Consider the following 21,771-nt stretch of genomic DNA (forward strand, 5'->3'; position numbering starts at 1 on the left):
TCAGAATGGACCATCCTGGATATATTCTATGATGGTTTATCTGAGCTATCAAAGATGTCACTGGACACTTCTGCAGGTGGATCCATTCACCTAAAGAAAACGCCTGCAGAAGCTCAAGAACTCATTGACATGGTTGCTAATAATCAGTTCATGTACACTTCTGAAAGGAATCCTGTGAATAATGGGACGCCTATGAAGAAGGGAGTTCTTGAGGTTGATACTCTGAATGCCATATTGGCTCAGAATAAAATATTGACTCAGCAAGTCAATATGATCTCTCAGAGTCTGCATGGAATGCAAGCTGCATCCAACAGTACTCAAGAGGCTTCTCCTGAAGAAGAAGCTTATGATCCTGAGAACCCTGCAATAGCAGAGGTAAATTACTTAGGTGAACCTTATGGAAACACCTATAACTCAACATGGAGAAATCATCCAAATTTCTCATGGAAGGATCAAAAGCCTCAACAAGGCTTTAATAATGGTGGAAGAAACAGGTTTAGCAATAGCAAGCCTTTTCCATCATCAACTCAGCAACAGACAGAGAACTCTGAACAAAATGCTTCTAATTTAGCAAATCTAGTCTCTGATCTATCTAAGGCCACTGTAAGTTTCATGAATGAAACAAGGTCTTCCATTAGAAATTTGGAAGCACAAGTGGGCCAGCTGAGTAAAAGGATCATTGAAATCCCTCCTAGTACTCTCCCAAGCAATACAGAAGAGAACCCAAAAGGAGAGTGCAAGGCCATTGACATAAGCGCCATGGCCGAACCTCTGAGGAGAGGAAAGGACGTGAATCCCAAGGAGGAGGACCTCCTAGGACGTCCAGTGATCAATAAGGAGCTTCCCTCTGAGGAACCAAAGGACTCTGAGGCTCATCTAGAGACCATAGAGATTCCATTGAACCTCCTTATGCCCTTCATGAGCTCTGATGAGTATTTCTCTTCTGAAGAGAATGAGGATGTTACTGAAGAGCAAACTGCCAAGTTTCTTGGTGCAATCATGAAGCTGAATGCCAAATTATTTGGCATTGATACATGGGAAGTTGAACCTCCCTTGTTCATCAATGAACTAAGTGATCTGGATCAACTGACATTGCCTCAGAAGAGACAGGATCCTGGAAAGTTCATAATCCCTTGTACCATAGGCACCATGATCTTTAAGGCTCTGTGTGACCTTGGTTCAGGGATAAACCTCATGCCCCTCTCTGTAATAGAGAAACTGGGAATCTATGGGGTGCAAGCTGCTAAAATATCACTAGAGATGGCAAATAGCTCAAGAAGACAGGCTTATGGACAAGTAGAAGATGTATTAGTAAAGGTTGAAGGCCTTTACATACCTACTGATTTCATAGTCCTGGATACTGGAAAGGAAGAGGATGAATCCATCATCCTAGGAAGACCTTTCCTAGCCACAGCAAGAGCTGTGATTGATGTTGAAAGAGGTGAAATAGTCCTTCAATGGAATGAGAACTCCCTTATATTCAAAACTCAAGGATCTCCCTCTACAACCATGGAGAGGAAGCAGGAAAAGCTTCTCTCCAAGCAGAGTCAACCAGAGCCCCCACAGTCAAACTCTAAGTTTGGTGTTGGGAGGCCACAACCAAACTCTAAGTTTGGTGTTGAACTCCCATATCCAAACTCTAAGTTTGGTGTTGGAGAGTTTCAACAAAGCTCTGCACATCTGTGAGGCTCCATGAGAGCCCACTGTCAAGCTATTGACATTAAAGAAGCGCTTGTTGGGAGGCAACCCAATGTTTATCTAATTCTTATTTTTATGTTTTCTTAGGTTAATGATCATGTGGAGTCACAAAATAAATAGAAAAATTGAAAACGGAATCAAAAACAGCAGAAGAAAAATCACACCCTGGAGGAGCATCTGTCTGGCGTTCAGCGCCAGAACAGAGCATGGTTCTGGCGCTGAACGCCCAAAATGGGCAGCTTCTGGGCGCTGAACGCCAGAACAGGCATGGTTCTGGCGTTCAACGCCAGAAATGGCACACAAATGGGCGTTGAACGCCCAAAATGGCCACCAACCTGGCGCTGAACGCCCAGAGTTGGATACAAAGGCATTTTTACATGCCTAAGGGATGCAGGGATGTAAATCCTTGAAAACCTCAGGATCTGTGGACCCCACAAGATCCACTCAGGATCTGTGGACCCCACAGGATCCCCACCTACCTCCACTCACTTCTTCTCACCACTCTCTTTCACACAACCCCATAAACACTTTTACCCAAAAAAAAAAAAACCCCTTACCAATCACCTCCATCTCTCTTCCCCATCACCTCTTCACCACTCACATCCACCCACTCTTCCCAATAAACCTACCTCATAAACTCCACCTACCTTCAAAATTCAAAACCAATTTTACACCCAAACCCACCCATATGGCCGAACCTTAACCCCCCCTCCATTCCCTATATAAATACCTCCTTTCTTCACCAAATTCACACAACACACCCCTCTACACTCTCCTTAGCCGAAACCACATCTCCCTCTCCCTCTCCATGTTTCTTCTTCTTCTACTACTATTCTTTTGTTTATTGCTCGAGGGCGAGCAATATTCTAAGTTTGGTGTGGTAAAAGCATAGCTTTTTTGTTTTTCCATTACCATTGATGGCATCTAAGACCGGAGAATCCTCTAGAAGAGGGAAAGGGAAGATAAAAGCTTCCACATCCGAGTCATGGAAGATGGAAAGGTTCATCTCCAAAGCCCATCAAGACCACTTCTATGATGTCGTGGCCAAGAAGAAGGTGATCCCTGAGGTCCCTTTTAAACTCAAAAGAAATGAGTATCCGGAGATCCGACATGAAATTCAAAGAAGAGGTTGGGAAGTTCTAACAAATCCCATCCAACGAGTCGGCATCCTAATGGTTCAAGAGTTCTATGCCAATGCATGGATCACCAAGAACCATGATCAAAGTAAGAACCCGGATCCAAAGAACTATGTTACAATGGTTCGGGGGAAATACTTGGATTTTAGTCCGGAAAATGTAAGGTTGGCGTTCAACTTGCCATACATGGAAGAGAACGCACGCCCCTACACAAGGAGAGTCAACTTTGATCAAAGGTTGGACCAAGTCCTTATGGACATATGTGTAGAAGGAGCTCAATGGAAGATTGACTCCAAAGGCAAGCCGGTTCAACTAAGAAGATTGGACCTCAAGCCTATAGCTAGAGGATGGTTGGAGTTCATTCAATGCTCAATCATTCCCACTAGCAACCGGTCTGAAGTTACTATAGACCGGGCCATCATGATCCATAGCATCATGATTGGAGAAGAGGTGGAAGTTCATGAGATTATACCTCAAGAACTCTACAAGGTGGCTGACAAGTCCTCCACTATGGCAAGGTTAGCCTTTCCTCACCTCATTTGCCACCTATGCAATTCAGCTGGGATTGACATAGAGGGAGATATCCTCATCAAAGAGGACAAGCCCATCACTAAGAAAAAGATGGAGCAAGCAAGAGAGCCCAGTCATGGAGCTCAAGAGGCGCAAGAAGCTCATCACCATGAGATTCCGGAAATGCCTCAAATGCACTTTCCTCCACAAAACTATTGGGAGCAAATCAACACCTCCCTAGGAGAATTGAGTTCCAATATGGGACAACTAAGGGTGGAACATCAAGAGCACTCCATCATGCTTCATGAAATAAGAGAAGATCAAAAAGCAATGAGGGAGGAGCAACAATGACAAGGAAGAGACATAGAAGAGCTCAAGGACATCATTGGTTCCTCAAGAAGGAAACGCCACCATCACTAAGGTGGACTCATTCCTTGTTCTTACTTTCTCTATTTTTCATTTTTATATGTTATGTGCTTATATATGTTTGTGTCTTCATTACATGATCATTAGTAGTTAGTAACTATGTCTTAAAGATATGAATGTCCTATGAATCCATCACCTCTCTTAAATAAAAACTGTTTTAATTTAAAAGAACAAGAAGTACATGAGTTTTGAATTTATCCTTGAACTTAGTTTAATTATATTGATGTGGTGACAGTGCTTCTTATTTTCTGAATGTATGTTTGAACAGTGCATATGTCTTTTGAAGTTGTTGTTTAAGAATGTTAAATATATTGGCTCTTGAAAGAATGATGACTAGGAGACATGTTATTCGATAATCTGAAAAATCATAAAAATGATTCTTGAAGCAAGAAAAAGCAGCAAAGAACAAAGCTTGCAGAAAAAAAAAAAAAGAAGAAAAAAATAGGCGAAAAAAAAAATAGAAAGAAAAAGAAAAAGCAAGCAAAAAAAGCCAATAACCCTTAAATCCAAAAGGCAAGGGCAAATAAAAAGGATCCCAAGGCTTTGAGCATCAGTGGATAGGAGGGCCTAAAGGAATAAAATCCTGGTCTAAGCGGCTAAACCAAGCTGTCCCTAACCATGTGCTTGTGGCGTGTAGGTGTCAAGTGAAAACTTGAGACTGAGCGGTTAAAGTCAAGGTCCAAAGCAAAAAAAGAGTGTGCTTAAGAACCCTGGACACCTCTAATTGGGGACTTTAGCAAAGCTGAGTCACAATCTGAAAAGGTTCACCCAATTATGTGTCTGTGGCATTTATGTATCCGGTGGTAATACTGGAAAACAAAGTGCTTAGGGCCACGGCCAAGACTCATAAAGAAGCTGTGTTCAAGAATCATCATACTGAACTAGGAGAGTCAATAACACTATTCGAAATCTGAAGTTCCTATAGATGCCAATCATTCTGAACCTCAATGGATAAAGTGAGATGCCAAAACTATTCAAGAGGCAAAAAGCTATAAGTCCCGCTCATATGATTGAAGCTATGTTTCATTGATAGTTTGGAATTTATAGTATATTCTCTTCTTTTTATCCTATTTGATTTTCAGTTGCTTGGGGACAAGCAACAATTTAAGTTTGGTGTTGTGATGAGCGGATAATTTATACGCTTTTTGACATTGTTTTTAGTATGTTTTTAGTAGGATCTAGTTACTTTTAGGGATGTTTTCATTAGTTTTTATGTTAAATTCACATTTCTGGACTTTACTATGAGTTTGTGTGTTTTTCTGTGATTTCAGGTATTTTCTGGCTGAAATTGAGGGACTTGAGCAAAAATCAGATTCAGAGGTTGAAAAAGGACTACTGATGCTGTTGGATTCTGACCTCCCTGCACTCAAAGTGGATTTTCTGGAGCTACAAAACTCGACATGGCGCGCTTCCAATTGCGTTGAAAAGTAGACATCCAGGGCTTTCCAGCAATATATAATAGTCCATACTTTGGCCAAGAATTGACGACGTAAACTGGCGTTCAACGCCAGCCTTCTGCCCAAATCTGGCGTCCAGCGCCAGAAAAGGATCCAAAACCAGAGTTGAACGCCCAAACTAGCACAGAAACTGGCGTTCAACTCCACAAATGGTCTCTGCACGTGCTACACTTCAGCTCAGCCCAAACATACACCAAGTGGGCCCAGGAAGTGGATTTATGCATTAATTACTTACTCATGTAAACCCTAGTAGCTAGTTTATTATAAATAGGACCCTTTACTAGTCTTTTTGACCATCCTGGATTGTATTTTGATCCTGTGATCACGTTTTGGGGGCTGGCCATCTCGGCCATGCTTGGACCTTCACTTATGTATTTTCATACGGTAGAGTTTCTACACTCCATAGATTAAGGTGTGGAGCTCTGCTGTCCCTCAAAGATTAATGCAAAGTACTACTGTTTTCTATTCAATTCTTCTTATTTCACTTCTAAGATATCCATTCGCACCCAAGAACGTGATGAAGGTGATGATTATGTGTGACGCTCATCATCCTTCTCCCTTATGAACGCGTGCCTAACAAACACTTCTGTTCTACATGAATTAAGCTAGAATGAATATCTCTTAGATCTCCCAACCAGAATCTTCGTGGTGTAAGCTAGAATGATGGCGGCATTCAAGAGAATCCGGAAGGTCTAAACCTTATCTGTGGTATTCCGAGTAGGATTCAATGATTGAATGACTGTGACGAGCTCCTAACTCGCGATTGCAGGGCGTTAGTGACAGACGCAAAAGGATAGTAAATCCTATTCCAGCATGATTGAGAACCGACAGATGAATAGCCGTGCCGTGACAGGGTGCGTGAGCATATTATTCACTGAGAGGATAAGATGAAGCCATTGACAAGGGTGATGCCTCCAGACGATTAGCTGTGCCGTGACAGGGCGTTGGATCATTTTCCCGTGAGATGACCGAAAGTAGCCATTGACAGTGGTGATGTATCACATAAAGCCAGCCATGGAAAGGAGTAAGACTGATTGGATGAAGATAGCAGGAAAGCAGAGGTTCAGAGGAACGAAAAGCATCTCCATTCGCTTATCTGAAATTCCTACCAATGATTTACATAAGTATTTCTATCCCTATTTTATTATATAATATTCGAAAACACCATTATCACTTTATATCTGCCTGACTGAGATTTACAAGGTGACCATAGCTTGCTTCATACCAACAATCTCCGTGGGATTCGACCCTTACTCACGTAAGGTATTACTTGGACGACCCAGTGCACTTGCTGGTTAGTTGTATCGAAGTTGTGACAAATTATGAATTAAGATCAGAGCACCAAGCTTTGGAGCCATTACCAGGGATTGTTTGAGCCTGGACATCACAATTTCGTGCACCATCTACCCTATTTTCACTTATGTATTTTCAACGGTAGAGTTTCTACACCACATAGATTAAGGTGTAGAGCTCTTCTGTTCCTCATGAATTAATGCAAATTACTATTGTTTTTCTATTCAATTCAAGCTTTTTCTTATTCTAAGATATTCATTCGCACCCAAGAACATGATGAATGTGATGATTATGTGACGCTCATCACCATTCTCACTTATGAACGCATGCCTGACAAATACTTCCATTCTACATGAAAGCAAGCTTGAATGCATATCAAAGCCTCCTGATTTACGATCAGAATCTTTGTGGTATAGGCTAGAATTATTGGCGGCCATTCTTGAGATCTGAAAAGTCTAAACCTTGTCTATAGTATTCCGAGTAAGATCTGGGAAGGGGTGGCTGTGACGAGCTTCAAACTCGCGAGTGCTAGGCGTAGTGACAGACGCAAAAGGATTACTGAATCCTATTCCAGCAGGATCGAGAACCAACAGATGATTAGCCGTGTGGTGATAGCGCATTTTGGACCATTTTCACTGAGAAGACGAGATGTAGCCATTGACAACGGTGATGCCCAACATATAGCTTGCCATGGAAAGGAGTAAGAAGGATTGGATGAAAGCAGTAGGAAAGTAGAGGTTCAGAAGGAACAAAAGCATCTCCATACGCTTATCTGAAACACACACCAATGAATTACATAAGTATTTCTATCCTTTTTTATATTTTAATTATATTTTAATTATCAAATCTCCATAACCAATTGAATCTGCCTGACTGAGATTTACAAGGTAACCATAGCTTGCTTCAAGCCGACAATCTCCGTGGGATCGACCTTTACTCACGTAAGGTTTATTACTTGGACGACCCAGTGCACTTGCTGGTTAGTTGTGCGAAGTTGTGACAAAGACCTAAGATTATGAACGTGCGTATTAAGTTTTTAGCGCCGTTACTAAGGAATGAATGATCATGATTTCGTGCACCAAGTTTTTGGCACCGTTGCCGGGGATTGTTCGAGTTTGGACAACTGACGGTTCATCTTGTTGCTTAGATTAGGTAATTTTATTTTAATTTTAAGCTTTTTATTTTTACCATTTTTAATTTCAAAAATTTAAAAACAAATTTTAAAAAAATAAATTATTCTATGGCTTCAGAATTTTTAAGAAGGAATTCTAGAATTTCATGGGAAATGTTGAATCCTGGCTGGCTGTAAAGTAATGTCTAAATTCTTTTGGACTGAGGCTTCTTCTTCACATGCTTGAACTATGTATGCTGAAGCTTGGCTGGCCATTGGCCATGTCTAGTGTTTTGGACCAGAGCTTTCACTGAAAGCTTGGCTAGGTAGTAAGCCATGTCTAATTCATGGACTGGAGTTTTAGACTAACATTGCAAGATTCCTGGAATTCCTATTAAAAATTTTGAAATCCTTATTTTCATTTTCAAAAAATTTTTCGAAAAATCCAAAAAATTTATAAAATCATAAAATCAAAAATAATTTGATGTTTCTTGTTTGAGTCTAGTGTCTAATTGTAAGTTTGGTGTCAATTGCATGCTTTTAACTTTTCTTAAATTTTCGAAGAACACATGCATTGAGTTTCTTTCTTGTTCTTCATGATCTTCAAGTTGTTCTTGATGATTTTCTATGTTTGATCTTTAATTTTTCTTGTTTTGTATTTTTCATATGCATTTTAAATTTATTAGTGTTTAAGGATTGAAAATTTATAAGTTTGGTGTCTTGTATGTTTTTCTTGTCTTAAAAATTTTCAAAAATAATTCTTGATGTTCATCTTGATCTTAAAAGTGTTCTTGGTGTTCATCTTGACATTCAAAGTGTTCTTGCATGCATTAGTTGTTTTGATTCATAATTTCTATGTTTTGCGTCAATTTTGTGTTTTTCTCTTTCATCATTAAAAATTTAAAAATAAAAAAATATCTTTCCCTTATTCTTCTCTTAAAATTCGAATATTTGAGTTGAGTTTTTCAAAAATTTTTCAAAATTTAGTTGTTTCTTACGAGTCAAATCAAATTTTCAATTTAAAAATTCTATCTTTTTCAAATCTTTTTCAAAAATCAAATCTTTTTAATTTTTTCTTTCATAATTTCGAAATTTTCAAAATCTTTTTCTTATTTCTATTTCATATTTTTGGAATTAATGCTAACAATTAATGTGATTGATTCAAAAATTTTTAGTTTGTTACTTGCCTAGTAAGAAAGGTTCAATCCTTAAATTTTAAAATCATATCTTTTTGTTTCTTGTTAGTCAATTAATCAACTTCAATTTTCAAAATCAAATCTTTTTAATTTCCAATTCAAATCTTTTTGAAAATGATTTTCAATCATATCTTTTTCAATGTCAATCACATCTTTTTCAAAATCAATTTCAAAATATTTTCTAACCTCTTATCTTTTCAAAATTGATTTTCAATTCTTTTTCAAATTAATCCTATCTTTTTGTTTGATTCTTATCTTTTTCAAAATCACCTAACTAAATTTCCCTCTCTAATTTTCGAAAATCACTAACTTCTTTTTCAAAATTCCTTTTTAATTAACTAATTGTTTTAAATTTTAATTTAATTTAATTTCATTTTTAGTTTATTTTCAAATTTTAACATTAATTTTAAATTAAAAACAAAAATATTTTTATTTTATTTTGTTTAATTTTCGAATTCTTCCCTCTCTCATCTCCTTCTAATTATTTATTTATCTACTAACACTTCTCTTTCACTAAAAAATTTGAGCCCACTCTTCTCTTCTGTGTTCGAATTCTTATCTTTTCCGTCTCCCATTCTTCTATTCTTATACTCATGTAAGGAATCTCTATACTGTGACATAGAGGATTCCATATTTTCTTTCGTATTCTCTTATTTTTCATATGGGCAGGAACAAGGATAAGAACATTCTTGTTGAAGCTGATCCCGAACCTGAAAGGACTCTGAAGAGGAAGCTAAGGGAAGCTAAAGCACATCTCTCTGGAGAAAATCTGACAGAAATTTTCAAAAAAGAAGGAGACATGGCCGAAAATAATAACAATGCAAGGAAGATGCTTGGTGATTTCACTGCACCAAATTCCAACTTACATGAAAGAAGCATCTCAATCCCTGCCATTGGAGCAAACAATTTTGAGCTAAAGCTTCAATTAGTTTCTCTGATGCAACAGAATTGCAAGTTTCATAGACTTCCACCAGAAGATCCTTTTCAGTTCTTAACTGAATTCTTGCAAATCTGTGAGACTGTTAAGACCGATGGGGTTGATCCCGAGGTCTACAGGCTTATGCTTTTCTCATTTGCTGTAAGAGATAGAGCTAGAATATGGTTGGACTCTCAACCTAAAGATAGCCTGAACTCTTGGGATAAGCTAGTCACGGCTTTCTTAGCCTAGTTATTTCCTCCTCAAAACCTTATCAAGCTCAGAGTGGATGTTCAAACCTTCAAACAGAAAGAAGGTTAATCCCTCTATGAAGCTTGGGAGAGATACAAGCAACTGACTAAAAAGTGTCCTTCTGACATGCTTTCAGAATGGACCATCCTGGATATATTCTATGATGGTCTGTCTGAATTATCAAAGATGTTATTGGACCATTCTGCAGGTGGATCTATTCACCTAAAGAAAATGCATGCAGAAGCTCAGGAACTCATTGACATGGTTGCAAATAACCAGTTCATGTACACTCCTGAAAGGAATCATGTGAGTAATGGGACGCCTCAGAGGAAGGGAGTTCATGAAATTGATACTTTGAATGCCATATTGGCTCAGAATAAAATATTGACTCAGCAAGTCAATATGATTTCTCAGAGTCTGAATGGATTATAAGCTGCATCAAACAGTACTCAAGAGGCATCTTCTGAAGAAGAAGCTTACGATCCTGAGAACCCTGCAATAGCATAGGTGAATTACATGGGGGAACCCTATGGAAACACCTATAATCCCTCATGAAGAAATAATCCAAATTTCCCATGGAAGGATCAACAAAAGCCTCAACAAGGCTTTAATAATGGTGGAAGAAACAGGTTTAGCAATAGCAAGCCTTTTCCATTATCCACTCAGCAACAGACAGAGAATTCTGAGCAGAATCCATCTAGCTTAGCAAATATAGTCTCTGATCTATCTAAGGCCACTCTAAGTTTCATGAATGAAACAAGGTCCTCCATCAGAAATTTGGAGGCACAAGTGGGCCAGCTGAGTAAAAGAATCACTGAAACTCCTCCTAGTACTCTCCCAAGCAATACAGAAGAGAATCCAAAAAGAGAGTGCAAGGTCATAACCTTACTTGGTGTGGCCGAACCCAGAGAGGAGGAGGAGGACGTGAATCCCAATGAGGAAGATCTCATGGGACGTCCTCTGAATACTAGAGGGTTCCTCAATGAGGACCTGAAGGAATCTGAGGCTCATCTAGAGACCATAGAGATTCCATTGAACCTGCTTCTACCCTTCATGAGCTTTGATGAATATTCTTCCTCTAAAGAGTATGAAGATATTACTGAAGAGTAAGTTGCTAAGTACCTTGGTGCAATCATGAAGCTGAATGCCAAATTATTTGGTAATGAGACTTAGGAAGATGAACCTCCCTTGCTCACCAATGAACTAAATGCATTGGATAGGCAAAAATTACCTCAAAAGAAATAGGATCCTGGTAAACTCCTAATTTCCTGTAACATAGGCACCATGACCTTTGAGAAGGCTCTGTGTGACCTGGGGTCAGGCATTAACCTTATGCCACTCTCTATAATGGAGAAACTTGGGATCTTTGAGGTGCAAGCTGCCAGAATCTCACTAGAGATTGCAGACAACTCAAGAAAACAGGCTTATGGACTAGTAGAGGACGTGCTAGTAAAGGTTAAAGGCCTTTACATCCCTGCTAATTTCATAATTCTAGACACTGGGAAGGATGAGGATGAATCCATCATCCTTGGAAGTCCCTTCCTAGCCACTGCAAAAGATGTGATTGACGTAGACAGAGGAGAGTTGGTTCTTCAACTGAATGAGGACTACCTTGTATTTAAGACTCAAGGTTCTCCTTCTGTAACCATGGAGGGGAAGCATGAAAAGCTTCTCTCACTGCAGAGTCAACCAAAGCCCCCACAGTCAAACTCTAAGTTTGGTGTTGGGAGGCCACAACCAAACTCTAAGTTTGGTGTTGAACCCCCACATTAAAACTCTAAATTTGGTGTTGGAAGGTCCCAACATTGCTCTGAATATCTGTGAGGCTCCATGAGAGCGCACTGTCAAGCTATTGACATTAAAGAAGCGCTTGTTGGGAGGCAACCCAATGTTATTTAATTATATCTATTTATTTTCTATTGCTATTTTATTTTTTTAGGTTGATGATCATGTGGAGTCACAAAAACTACTAAAAAATCAAAAACAGAATGAAAAACAGCATTGAAAATAGCACACCCTAGAGGAAGAGCATTCTGGCGTTTAAACACTAGAAACAAGCATCTGTCTGGCGTTTAACGCCAGAAACAAGCACCAAGCTGGCGTTTAACGCCAGAAACAAGCATCAACCTGGCGTTAAACACCAGAAACATGCTACATTTGGGCGTTTAACACCAAAAACAGGAAGCAAGCTGGCGTTTAACGCCAGACATGCATTCTAAGGGCGTTTTGCACACCTAATTGGTGCAGGGATGTGATGCTCTCTCCAAGGGTGTATTGGTAAATTTCTCTTTAATAACACCTCGTTGTGAGTATAGCTTTACCAACAACAATCCTCGGGAGGTCAAATTTAGAAGAGGGATTTGGTTGTCACAAGTTCAACCCCAATAGAAAATAACCGAAGTATTCAAACCTCGGGTCGTCTCACAAGGAATGGGCAAACATGTACTTCGACATTGGTTAGAAATCCGGGGTTGTGAGTTATGAACATGAAAATAAATGGATAATCTTAACAAGCAAGCAAACTTAAATTGCAATAAACAAATTCAACTACGTAAGCAAAATTAAGCAATTCTAAGGAACAAGCAATATTCAACTTAATTCTACCTTAAACTAAACGAATAACTATAACTAAGACAATTGAAATTGGAAATTGGTTTTCGAATATGAATGACAAAAACCACTCTTGGCTAGGCATGGGAATTGGGATCACAATCCTTGTCCAACGACTACATCTTGACAATTATGAGGAACCAATCTCATTAAGTCTACTCTCAAGTCTTAAGTACGTGATGTCTACTCCTAGACTTGAAGTATGTCAAATGGCCCTGATCACATCAACCCATAAGTCCCAACCTACCTACTAATTAGATTAGTAGTTGGTTGGCGTCAATGAGTATCAAATTGACCACCTAGGGCTCCCAAATCATCAAATCCATTAGACCCAATGACTCAAGTTTACCCAATTCCCTTGACCTAGGCCAAGAGTGAGAAGGAACTACTCCATAATCAAAGTGAACAATTCATCGAACACTTGGTAAGCACTAACAAAAGACATGTTCAAAATAGCAATTAAATTGAATTCTACAAAAACCCACTAATAATTATCAATGTACAATCAAACAATCAACGAGAATAAACATAGAAATCATCAATGTAACATCAACAAAACAAGATCCACAACATTCATGAAATGGGTAAAATGACAATTGGAAAGAATCATAAAACTATCACTAGATATAAGCAAGATTGTAGCAAAGAATTTAAATTGAACAATTAAACCTGTAATTAACAATATCCAATTCACAAATCAACAAGGAAAAATCAAAATGGAAACTAGATCTAGAGAAGAACATGGGTTTCTCTCTCTAGAATCACCCAAGAACCAAAAAAACTCCTAAAATTATGTCCTAGTGTCCTAATGAGTTCTCCCTCCTCTCCCCCTTAGCATCCTTGGGTCTTTTCCATGCAGAAACAGCTTGAAATTGGGCCTCCTTGGCCTCAGAAATCGCCAGGCACGATTTCTCTTAATGAGGTCACGTGCAGCTTCCCACGCGTGCGCGCCATGCGTGCGCGCTAGTTGCGCGTGTGCGTCGATAGAAATCTTCCAATCTGCGCGGATGCGTCCATCCTTACGCGCCGCTTCTAGTCAGTTCCATCCACGCGAGCGTGTGGGGTGCGCGGGTGCGCCGATGCTGCTGCTCCCAAGACTTCAATTCTTCATGTTCCTCCCTTTTTGTACATGCTTTCTCCCTCTCTTCTGAGTCATTCCTAACCTATAATTCCTGAAATTACTCAACACAGATATCACGGCATCGAATGACAATAGAAGAGGATTAAAATATGGCAATTTTAAGGTAAAATAAGCATGTTTTTTATCATAGAGCAATATTGGGAAGTGAACACAAAACCATGCATTTCTTGTGAATAAGTGTGAGAAATATTAATAAAATCCCCCAAAATAAGCACAAGATAAACCACGAAATCGGGGTTTATCAAATCTCCCTACACCTAAACCAAGCATGCCCTCATGCTTAAAATAAAAAGACCAAAGATTATGATGGGAAAAGGGTTTATGAAATGCTAAGTATCTAAACGGATGCATGTAACTAATGTAAAGTCATCTACCTACTTGGTCAAAAGTAAATCCATCCTTCAAGAATACATGTGAGCTATAGGGTGAAGATAGTGTGCAGTTCACGAATCCTACCAAACTGAACATCACTAAAGAGTGCATATGACTTGCTAAACGAACGCTTGTGAAAGTTGGGAACAAGCATTGAGCATCGAACCCTCATCGGAAGTGTATCCGCTCTATTCGCTCAAGTGTCTAGGGTTCGTCACTCAATCTCCTCCTAATCATGCTTTCCAAGATTTGTCTTTCATCTAATCAATCGACAATTACTTAATGCATGCGTACAAGTATCATGAGGTCTTATTCATGGGTTGTAATGGGGCTAGGGTGAAGGTAAGGATGTATATGGCTAAGTGGGCTTAAAATTTGAGTCCTTGATCAACCTCGGATCCCACTAGACACCTAAAACAACCTATACAACTACAATATATTCCTAGCTACCCTTGAATTTCTACCCTTTTGCATACTCATGCCTTCTTTTCAGTCCACCTACTATATGCATTGTTTTTATTACTTTATCTTGGGGCATATTATATATATATATATATATATATATATATATATATATATATATATATATATATATATATATATATATATATTTTTGTATATATGACATTATCATCATCCCCTTTTCCTTGGGGTTTCTTAGTGAACTAAAGTGTCAATGCATACGGTGCAACCATTTAGCACATGAGTATGTTCCCAAAATCCTAGAGTTTTCAATTATACTACAATTACATGCCTATATATCTACCCGAATTTCCAAAGTATATCCCTCCTATGTGAATGATACACATCCTAACTTACCTAAGCTAATCAAGGATTCAAATTCAGGGACATTCATGGTTTTTCACTTAGGGTTGTTGACATGCTCTATTTAAGAACAAGAGGGTTTATCAAAGGCTCAAAATTGGTTATCAATGGTAGATATAAGGGTTAAGGCTATTTGGGAAAAGTGACTATTGAAATGATGGCCTCAATCACGCAAATGCATTCATACATAAAGCAATGGACATATAGAATTAGACAAATCAAGGATCACATTCATGGAGAGAGAGATATGCACACAAGAATGGAAATAATGGTTAAAAGATGTAACCATGCAATAGGCTCAAAACTTTCATGCTTGTGTTCTTAGCTCAATCACTATGTTCCAAAGCACATTCTTAAAGCATGTTCACTGCAAAATTTTCAAAAATTTGGTAGGTCACCCAGAACACAGTTTCTTGGAGAGAAAGTTATTGCTTTCACCAAGTAATTCTATAAAACTAACTATCATGCAAGGGTATTTACAAGAAAAACTAACTACGCATGCAAGATGCTAACATATATGCAAAAGATAAATCCATGGTTATTGAAGAGAAGAGAGTGTTACCCATGGAGATCGGTCGAACGACCTCCCCACACTTAGAAATTAGCATGGTCCTCCGTGCTACGGATGATACTCAAGGGACGGTCGGGACCGGAGTCTTCACTATCCCCTCTATCAGAACTTTCATCGCTTGGGTTTGAGGTGGATGTGAATATCTCAGGTTCCTCCATGCTCGGGGCAACACGACTCAGAAGCTTCTTGAGGTGGGTGTATCGGCGGTGGTTGCGCCGCTTATACCTATCCAGCTTCTGGTGAAGATCTTCTATCCTTTGATCTGTGGATCTCAGTGGTGGTGGTGATGAGCTCGAAGGAAGAAGAAGTGGCGGGGCCATGTCAAGGCTTGGTTTGTTCATGGGAAGTTATAGGTATTTTCCCCGACCACATCGCCCTTAGCCGGAACCATGATCTTCTTATCCTTGGCTTCCCAAGAAACACCCGCAGCAGCAACTAAGTCAAATACCAAAGCTGGAAATGGCAGGTTACCCCGGTCGTGAACTTGACTCATTGCTTGCTTGACAAGAGGTGGGATGTTCACCGGCTTTTCCGTGAGAATACACCAAACAAGCAAGGCAAGGTCCGCCGTGATGGACGACCTGTGAGTGCTAGGTAGCACATAGTGAGAAAGGATCTGGGCCCAGGCTCTAGCTTCCACAGTGAGGAAGTGAGCGTTGATACTCTTGGGCCTCATTCGCTGTCGACCTTGGATCCAAAAAGTTTCTGGCTCAGCAACGACTCGGAGTATCGAGTCCCAATCGAATCCATACTCTTCACGCTGACGTAGGATTTTTTGGTAGCCATCCATGGCACTTGGCACTGGTAAAACATTAAGTACTTGCTAAATAGCCTCTTCTGAAACTGAGACTTGCTTACGGCGCATGTACACCGATTGAAGAGAGGGAAGGTGGTAGTTGGTGTAAAATTCTTCCACCCAAGAGAGGTTGATTTCCCTTGGTTTCCTCAAAAGAAACTCCCATCCTCGCTTTTCGATACGGGGTAGAATATAAGGAGCAATCTTGTCCGACGGAGCGAGCAAATGCTCAAGATGATAGTTTCTTACGGCTGTGGAAGGGAACTTGAGTTCACAAAAGCGGTTGGGGAACCTTGAAGAGTCTCGTGCCGGTTTGCCCTTGTTATCCTCATCAATAGGAGCGGGTGTCTTTCCGTTCTTTGATAAGGTTTTGGCTCCTATTGAAGAACGCGCCTTAGAATTTGATCCTTGGGGTACCCTTTTTATGGCCGGTTTCCTCGAAGCTACCTCCTTGATTTTTTTGGTGGCCATCCTAAAAAGAAAGGGGAGGAAGGAAAACATCAAACCCAAGAAACAAATTGATGAAAACATGCAAGTGATTTGTCATGCCCATGATGAATATGAAAGCAAGGGTTATATCACTTGGCATGTGATGCAAGAGAAAGTAAGGCATGCAAAGGCATGAGAAGAGTAGTCTCAAGCATCCTTAGTAAAAAGCAAGTCATGTTCAATTAATACGGGATTGGCAAGTATGAACCTTAAGCACATAAATTAGACTCAATGCATTTAAGAGGAAGCAAGTGAATGAGGAGGGAGCACCAATTTGAAAGTGTAAGACTAAAATGAGCCAAAATGGTAGTTGTGCATTTCCTCGAACACTTGGCGTGCAATAATCAAGCAATGAGCAATTATGAAATACTAAACCAATCTAAAGCCCAAAATAGAACATCAATCACCACATAAACATCACACAATGGTAAAAGAGTGACAAAAGATCTAGTAATGCAAATTAAGTTCAAGTTCAACATCCATGGATAAACAGAGAAAAGAGAGGGAAAATAAGCAAACAAAAACAAGAAATATCATTAACAATCAAAAGAGAAACTAAGTAAGATAGCAAGAAGTAATTGATTAAAAAAAATAGCATAAAGGAAAGTGGAAGTAAAGGAAAGGAAGAAGTTGAACCTTGAAGAGTATGAAAAAGCAAGGTTGAATCTTCTTTTGTGAAGATGAGAGAGGAAATAAGAGAAGTGTAGCGCCACCGGAAAAGGTGGTTGTCACCGGTGAGTGGCCGGAGACAATGGTGGTGGGTTGTGGAAGAAGAAGAAGAGAAGAGAAATGATGAAGAGAGGGGAAGAGTGAACTAAGAAAGAAAAAGAAGAGAATGTGAGTGAGAAAGGAGTGAAACGGCGCGAAGTATTAAACTGATTCGCGCAGATGGCGCGCGCGCGCAAGATGCGCTGACGCGTCGTGAAGGTGCTAACTGAGGGCGCATGCCCGGCAATGGCACGCGCGTGCGCGAGGAGTTGTGCCCCAGGCACAAAAGTGGCATAAACCTGGCTCAAGTCTCTGGTTTTTGTACCAGGGTGACCCAGGGAGCCATGCGCGCTCGCGCACCATGCGCGGGCGCGTGCTTCTAGTATTCGAGAGCTGGCGCGGGCGCGCACTACGCACGGACGCGTCAGCTTCGGCACAAAGTTGGCCCAATTGTGGCACAACTCTCTGGAAAATGTACTAGAGACTCCACAAAGCCCCATCGGCACGCGCGCGCACTGTGCGCTTGCGCGTCGATGGTCAACTGGCAATGTTGCACGCAGGCAGCATGTACGCGAACGCGTGGGTGCCTGGCGCGAGTTGGGCACAAATTTGGCCCAACTCTCGGGTTTTTGGCCTGAAAATGGGAATTCGCAACCGGCGTGCGCGCGCACTGTGCGCTTGCGCGTCAGTGCTCTTTTTTTTTTTTGAAAGAAGAAAAAAATTGTGTTTTCTTTACCTCTTTCACAACCTATCTAAATGAACATTCTATCTATCTAACAGAATCAACAAAGCTAGCATCTCTAAGCACTTAATCAATCATCAAAAGATCATAAAACTAAAGGAATTAAAGATACTACAAGATGGTATAAACAAGGAAGATCTTACCACGGTGGGGTGCCTCCCACCAAGCACTTTTCTTTTACGTCCTTAAGTTGGACGGTCCTCTTCTCAAGCTTCATCTCTACTTGGTGCATCCTCCAATATGTACACCTCTAGCTCCCTTGGAGGTTTGCAACCATGATATTTCTTCACTCTATGCCCATTCACCTTGAAAGTCACTTCACCTTTGGGATCAAACAATTCCACCACTCCGTAGGGCTTCATTTCTTTCACCTTAAAAGGTCCTTCCCACCTAGAACGGAGCTTGTCAGGCATAAATCGGAGCCTTGAGTTGTAGAGGAAGACTTCATCTCCTTCTTTAAAGTCCTTCTTCTGAATGTGATGGTCATGGAATGCCTTAGTATTCTCCTTGTAAATTCGGGCATTTTCATATGATTCGTTCTTCAAACACTCAAGTTCTTCTAATTGTAACTTCCTAGCTTCACCCGCTTTGGTCAAATCCATGTTGCACTGCTTTACCGCCCAGTATGCTCGATGCTCAATCTCCACCAGAAGGTGGCATGCCTTACCATAGACGATCCGAAAGGGAATCATCCCTATCGGAGTCTTGTAAGCCGTTCTGTATGCCCATAGTGCATCTCCTAGCCGGAGGCTCCAATCCTTTCTTTGTGGATTGACCACTTTTTCCAAGATTCTCTTGATTTCCCGGTTGGAAACTTCCGCTTGCCCATTTGTTTGCGGATGATAAGCAATAGCAACCTTATGCGATACTCCATAGCGCTTGAGCAATGCTTCTACCTTCCTGTTACAAAAGTGGGATCCTTGGTCGATCACGATTGCTCGTGGCGACCCATAACGGCATACAATGTGATTCCTAATAAAAGAAACAATGGTGTTGGCGTCGTCAAGGCGGGTAGGTACGGCCTCCACCCACTTTGACACGTAGTCAACCGCTAACAGAATGTACAGATACCCACCAGAGTTAGGAAACGGTCCCATAAAGTCAATGCCCCACACATCAAATATCTCAAAGAACAACATAGGTTGCTGAGGCATTTCATCCCTTTGGGATGTGTTTCCTGACTTTTGACACTGATGACAAGACACACATAGCCGGTTAGCATCCTTGAATAAGGTTGGCCACCAGAATCCGCAATCCAACACCTTTTTGGCGGTCCTTTGTTGGCCAAAGTGGCCACCACAGTCGGACGAATGACAAGCTTCCAGAATTGGTTGAAATTCGGATTCCGGGACACACCTTCGGATTACTTGGTCTACACCTCTCTTTCACAAGTGAGGGTCATCCCAAATGTAGTATTTGGAATCACTCCTCAACTTGTCCCTTTGATTTTTCGAAAAGTTGGGAGGGAAGATTCTTGCAACCATGTAGTTTGCCATTGGGGCAAACCAAGGAAAACTAGCCGACACAGCATGCAAACTTTCCAATGGGAATGAGTCATTGATCGAAAATGGATCAGTTTTTAAATTCTCAATGCGGCTTAAGTGATCCGCAACCAGGTTTTGAGATCCACTCCGGTCCCTAATCTCAATGTCGAATTCTTGCAAAAGTAAGATCCAACGTATGAGTCTAGGCTTTGACTCATTCTTTGTCAATAAATACTTCAAAGCTGCATGATCCGTGTATACCACTATCTTTGAACCTAGCAAATAAGATCTGAATTTATCTAAGGCATGAACAATGGCTAAGAGTTCTTTTTCGGTAGTGGTATAGTTGGATTGTGCGGCATCTAGCGTCTTAGAAGAGTAAGCAATGACATAAGGAAGTTTACCCTCACGCTGTGCAAGCGCGGCACCCACAGCATAGTTTGACGCATCGCACATTATCTCAAACGGCAATGTCCAGTTGGGGCCTCGCACAATCGGTGCTATGGTGAGAATTTTCCTCAACTCTTCAAAAGCTTTTACACATTCACTGTCAAACTCAAAATCCACATCTTTTTGGAGTAGGCGCGATAGTGGCAAAGCAATCTTGCTGAAGTCTTTGATGAAGCGCCTATAAAATCCTGCATGTCCCAAAAATGAGCGGACCTCCCTCACGGATGAGGGGTGAGGCAGAGTAGTAATAACATCGACCTTGGCCGGGTCAACAGAAATACCTTCATGAGATACTACATGTCCTAACACTATACCTTGTCGTACCATAAAATGACATTTTTCAAAATTTAAAACAAGGTTGATTTCAACACATCCAGCTAGGACCTTGGCCAAGCTCTCCAAACAACAATCAAATGAGACACCATAAACGCTGAAATCGTCCATAAAAACTTCTAGAAAATTTTCCATTAGATCGGAGAAGACACTCATCATGCACCTCTGAAAAGTAGCAGGTGCGTTACATAGTCCAAATGGCATCCTTTTATAGGCAAAGGTGCCAAACGGACATGTAAACGTGGTCTTCTCTTGATCTTCAGGAGCAATATGTATCTAAAAATATCCAGTAAATCCATCAAGAAAACAGTAGTGAGATTTACCTGCCAAGCGGTCCAGCATCTGATCGATGAAGGGTAAGGGGTAATGGTCCTTCCGTGTGGCGGCATTCAATCTTCTGTTGTCAATACATACTCGCCACGCATTTTGCACTCTTCTAGTGACCATTTCTCCGTCTTCCTTCTTGACCGTTGTGATGCCCGACTTCTTGAGAACAACTTGAACCGGGCTCACCCACTCACTGTCGGAAATAGGGTATATGATATCCGCATCCAGTAGTCGGGTGACCTCTTTCTTCACTACGTCAAGGATGGTTGGGGTGAGCCTCCTTTGCGGTTGCCGAACCGGCTTGGCTCCATCTTGGAGAAATATCCTATGCATGCACTTATGCGGGTCAATCCCCACAATATCCGCAAGGCTCCATCCTATTGCTTTCTTGTACTTTCTTAGAACGTCTAGGAGTTTTTCCTCTTCTTCACTTGAGAGTTCACTAGCAATAATAACCGGAAACCCACAGTTGTCTTCTAAGAACGCATATTTCAGATGAGAGGGAAGGGGTTTCAGTTCACTTGCTACCTTAAGATGAGGTTCCTTTTCATCAGGCTCATGGGACTCATTCTTGGCAACTTCATTAAGTTCATCCTCTTGGTCATCTATCTCCTCAACGGTGGGGTAGCACGACTTGTCATGATCTTCTTCTTGTACTTCCGCTACCACTTCATCAATTATGTCGCATCGGAGCATAGAATGTTCTTCGGGAGGATGTTTCATGGCTTCCTCTAAATTGAACTTGATAGTCTTGTCTCCAACTCCAAAGGAATATATACCGGTGAAGGCATCTAGCTTGAATTTGGAGGTTTTGAGGAAAGGTCTACCAAGTAGGACGGAGGATGAGCTTCTACCTTCCGTTGGAGGCATCTCAAGGATGTAAAAGTCAACCGGAAAAACCAAATCCTTAATTGCCACAAGTACATCT

At 40.7% G+C, this 21,771-nt stretch overlaps 1 non-coding gene across 1 annotated transcript; it reads right to left on the reverse strand.

The window, feature by feature from the left end:
- Positions 1–10,019: 10,019 nt before the first annotated feature.
- LOC148561408 (small nucleolar RNA R71) lies at positions 10,020–10,123 on the reverse strand. Its single transcript, XR_015887598.1, has one exon. It is a non-coding gene; the product is annotated as a small nucleolar RNA R71 (small nucleolar RNA).
- Positions 10,124–21,771: the final 11,648 nt, after the last annotated feature.

This window comes from Arachis ipaensis, chromosome B6 (genome assembly GCF_059453495.1).
Source record: "Arachis ipaensis isolate K30076 ecotype BB chromosome B6, ASM5945349v1, whole genome shotgun sequence".
Lineage (NCBI taxonomy): Eukaryota > Viridiplantae > Streptophyta > Magnoliopsida > Fabales > Fabaceae > Arachis > Arachis ipaensis.